We start from the raw sequence: 4,896 nt of genomic DNA, 5'->3' as shown, positions 1-4,896 counted from the left end.
GGATATCGAATAATTCAAGAGACACTACGAAGGATAATGACAGCATGCTAGACCAAAAGCCAAAACATTGGTTATAGAGTTAGTCGCAAATGATGTTGCGATAGATAAATAACCAAAGAAAAAGGAATAGAAAGCCTTCTGTGGTAGAAAATGAGGAGAACACAAAGTGAACAGAGGATAGTAGAGCTAAAGGTCTACGCCGATACTGGATGCAAGATAACAGACGAAAAGACAGGGCAAAACATAAAGACTCGCGAGACAATGCTGAGGTAACTCTGGAGCTAAGTTGAGTGTGCCACACATTATGGCAAGGATTACAATAAAATGCAACACGAAGACTTCCCAGGGAGGTCACCCATCTCAGTATTACTCTCACCCCAGCACGCTTAACCTCGAAATTCTGATGGAACTTAATGCCTTAGTGCTGGTATGATCACACGAGATGGAAGAATCGGAACTAGCGGCGGAGGAACGACATAAGATTATGTTCCTAGAGTACTATACGTTACATTGAGGGTATTGTAAAAAAAAAAAAATTAAGCAAGACAAGAAGGATTAGCTAACTGCTAACTGACGACACACTCAAATGCCACAACTCTTCAACATAGAACCAGTTAATGAGAGGAAAACCGCAGAATGACTATATGGGCTAGTGGGCGAGGAAATTTCGACACCACTTGGCAGCCAACTCTGAGGACGAAAAAGCAAAACCCAAAAGTTAAGTGTCCCAGCTGATGTAATTTACGAATGACCTGAAGCAATACCCAAGGTCGGAAATTCCACAATATGACCAGAACTACAAGACTCACTTCGCACTCTAGCGCCAGAGGAATCTGGAGGGAATGATACTTATGGACTAATGATATTAGTCCCTTCTCCTTCGATCAAAGGTTACCTACTCTGCCGAGAAGATGTAAAATTGTAGAGTAAAATAGTGGTAGGACCTTACGGAGTCCCCACAGCTATTGTCCTGGGTAAGGGAGCCCAAGTTGCAATTAACTATCGAGAGATACAAAGATAGGTTAAGCCAAACTATCGAGATGGAATTGGTACTATGGGTGACATAATATATGGCCACGATTGGTCCTAAGATCTCCCCTGACATCGAATGTAGGATAAGGGAGAAAAAGGCGAGGTAAAATATGAGGACTAGCGAGATAACGCTAGGATACTTCTTGTACCCTCTCGTCATTTTGTAAGGAAGAAAATAACACAGGATAATGTGTCTATAGGGTAACAAGTGGGGGTAAGGAAAGTGGTGAAAGAGTTTAAACGAAACTGGCGAAACTAGCTGGTTACTACAGGATGGCGAGTATATATGCCAAAATTCTATCAGAACTATACGAGATCATGTTAGACAAAGCACAGAATGACTACGAGAGCCATTATATGAGAGGACTGCAACATTATTCGGTAGCCAACCCTAAGGATTGGAAAAAGAGGGGAAGAAGGACCCAAAAGATAGAATGCCAATTACAGTTCTGAAAAAGAGTCGAGAAGGACTATATGAGGCTAACGAATTAGCCCATTTACTTTCAAGCAAGAGTACCTATGCGGCTGAAACTAGGTGGAATTATAGAACATGAAGATAGTAAGGTTCTGGGAGGTTTCCCCAGCTAATATCTTAGATAGAAGGACTTCAATTATGATTAACATTTGGACCTCAGGCCAAGAAGAGGTCGGGAGCACCGATAGGCCTTCGTACCACATTTTCCTTGGGCTACTGAATAGATTGAGCATACTATCAACTGCTAGAAAATATATTATGAGCTTATGAAGTTGGCTTTAAGTGTAGTTAGGACTATCATCCACCACTTATTGAGTTTGCCTACGAGAAGGGCTACCGTTCCAGTATCCTGATGACCCCCTACAAGATATTGTAAGGCAGAGTGTATGAGTCCCCCTATTGGGGAAAAAGACTAAGCTGGTAGGACAAACAGGATTAAACAAACTATGGACTAACAACCCAGAGTTGGCCGAAATGATGTACAAATAATCGATATCAATATTTAGAGTTCAAATTGCTGATTGAATGTTCATAACGGGGTCACCCAGAAAAGGGAACTTGACCCAAAATATAGTAGACTGTATCAAGTTATTCATAAGGTGGGCAACGTGGCTGGTAAGTTGAGCTTACCCCCTCATTTGGAAACTATACGCTCAGTCCTTTAAATTGGAATGCTTCGCAAAGATACTGACGAGCCACCCAGGGTATGTTCCATAAATGATGTATGTTCCATAGATGATGTCTAGGAAATGGAATCTTGTGAGGGACAACCTATAATCATCTTAATTCGGCAAACTGGAAGATTGTAGACTAAAGACGTGCCTTCCGTCAAGATATAGAAAGAGGATGACTTGGGAAATTGAAGAGAACATGAAACACAAATATTCACACCTATTCTCGATGTCTGGAGGTAACCCTAACTCCTTAAACTCGTATATTAAGTACTTGGATAGAAGTATGTGTTAGGGAAACAATAAAGAATCTCCCTACGATTTGTATAAGGTGCTAAGAGAAGTTTTGTCTAACATTCGGGGATGAATGTTCTAAAGGGGGAAGGATGTTACACCCCACCCTTTTTTGTAAATTCGAAATGTCTCATAAGTTCCTTAGAAATTATCAGGTGAGCCGGATACGCTACGACACTCTCAAACGACTCTAAGGAAGGGAGAATGTGACACCCCATAGTAGAGAAGGTTGGAGATGGAGTCATAAGAATCTGGAAGGAATTGGAGGCCAAGTAATGAGTCGTAGGACACGATTTACCTACGTAAGCTACTAACATGGAAGTCTTACATACTTAAGCTATTGGAGTACGTACCAATCTTGCGTAATATGGATTACATAGGCTCTTAGAATAAGATGAGATTACGAACTCACGAGGGAGAAAAAAAAGATCACGTGGCAGACTAGGGAGGTGAGACATGGTAGCACCTCAAGCAGGCAGGTAACCCACCTGCCTGGGGGAGGTGGACCCCACTGCCACGTGGCAGCACCCCATTGGTCGCATGGTTGAGGTGGCCTAATAAGAGAATGACACGTGTCACCCTTAGGGGCTGACATGTGTAACCTTCTATATATATGTATTATGTGACTACTCCCTTTTTCATTATCCAAATAATCAGCCAAGCATAGAGAGAAAACGTGAGAGAGAGGCAGCCATGGCTTTGGAAGCTTAAAGGTAAGTTTCTCAATTTTTCTTCCGTGAATTAATTATCTATGATGTTCCTTAAGCACATGGATATTTATATATGTATTTTAAGATATTTATGGAACCAAAAATTCAGCTATACAATTGGAAACTTAGAAGAAAGAAGAAGAGAAAAACGTTGGAGACAAGAGAGAGGGGCTACGGGTTAGGCCTATTGGAGGTAAGTCTCCGAGTTTCGTTCCGTGAATTAATTAATTATGGTATCCTATGGTTGTATAGAGATGTTTAATAACGATAAAATCCAATTTGGGGCAGCGAGGAAGTCATACAAACAGCCCGCTCAATTTCAGCGCGTTTGAAGAAGTTCCCAGTGGCGATTTGACAATTTTTGCCAATTTCGGGTAAGGTAAGGTTTCTCCTTTTAATTTGGAATTTATGGTGTTGTTATGGAGTGTGTTACATGCCCTATAGGTAGATTTAAGTGTGAAATTGGCATAGAAACACTTGACGTTCGTAATAAACTAAATTGGAGTCGCTATAGTTGAATTGTCGTCGAAGTAGGCGTTGTTCTTGTGAGTTGCTGTTGCTGGGGTCTGATGTGTCATTTCAGGGTATAAATATGTTCTAAATTAGTTGGGCGAGATGTTGGTTGCTTCCACACGACCCCCCACTTCGTACGGTTAAAGGTTTTGCCAAATGGAAACTAGAAACCCTATTTTGATATCATATTTTTGAACGAGTCGTTTGGAGTTTATGTTGTATATTGTTGGTGTGAATTGCATAAACATATGTTGCAGGTTGTTTTTGTTGGTTATCTTTATTGTTTAGGATTCTAATTGGGAATTTGGATAGGGCACATTATAGGGGAGGTGCTGCCTAATTTTCGTTAACGCCTTAGTGAATTAAAGAACTAGTCGAAGAAACGAACAAGGGAATAGAGTCCATAAATAATAAGGTGCAACCTAAGATGCTGGAAAGATAACAATAGTTGATATTCGTATTACTTTCATATTGAATAGGTTCAGAGGACGACGAGACGAACAGGATAAAAAGTAACTCACAGGAGGTATGTGAAGCCTATCCCTTCTCTTCTTTTGGCATGTCGTAAAGGTAAGTAAACAGTGATATAACGTCTAAAGTTATTCCATTCTTGAATGCTCCTTATTCTGTTTTGAATGTTAAAGCTTACGTGATAGTTAAGCTAATTTCCTTGAGTTTTTTTATACATTGAGGATGTAATGAATATACAGACTCCTAGTCATAACACTATTCGAAGATAAATACTCTGGAATTCTTAAGTGAATAGTCTTACTTTGGTATATGTCTAGGAACCTCGAGATGTAATTAATGTAGCCCCTAATGGAATTTAGAGGGCAGCTAGAATGACTATACTATTACTCGAATTCTTAGACAATAACTTAGTCCTCTTATATAGTTGAGTCTCAAATAATGATTTAAACTGTGTTTTGTTTCTCACTACTGTACTCGTGTATACTGTAACACTTCTTCTCTGAGTCTCGGGATGGTTATCAGATTCGTTCAATTAACCGCATTGTCACCGAGTCCCTCACTAGAGGTCCGGCATCCGTATGTATATATATGATGAGGATGTGTTGTAATAAGGTGACGATGGCACGGGGCCTGATATTGATACTATGATGATGTGTTGTAATAAGGTGATGATGGAATGGGGCCTGATACTGCTACTACATATATGATTCACTGGACCCCTAACGGGGCC

The 4,896-nt window shown here is 40.3% G+C and overlaps 1 pseudogene; it reads right to left on the bottom strand.

Annotated features, from left to right (window-relative positions):
* Positions 1–321: 321 nt before the first annotated feature.
* LOC129875424 (5S ribosomal RNA) lies at positions 322–441 on the bottom strand (annotated as a pseudogene).
* Between the last annotated feature and the right edge of the window lie 4,455 nt (positions 442–4,896).

The sequence above is a fragment of the Solanum dulcamara genome, chromosome 11 (genome assembly GCF_947179165.1).
Source record: "Solanum dulcamara chromosome 11, daSolDulc1.2, whole genome shotgun sequence".
NCBI classification, from domain to species: Eukaryota; Viridiplantae; Streptophyta; class Magnoliopsida; order Solanales; family Solanaceae; genus Solanum; species Solanum dulcamara.
The sequence above is the reverse complement of the archived record's forward strand: the minus strand, read 5'-3'. Positions and strand labels throughout refer to the sequence as shown.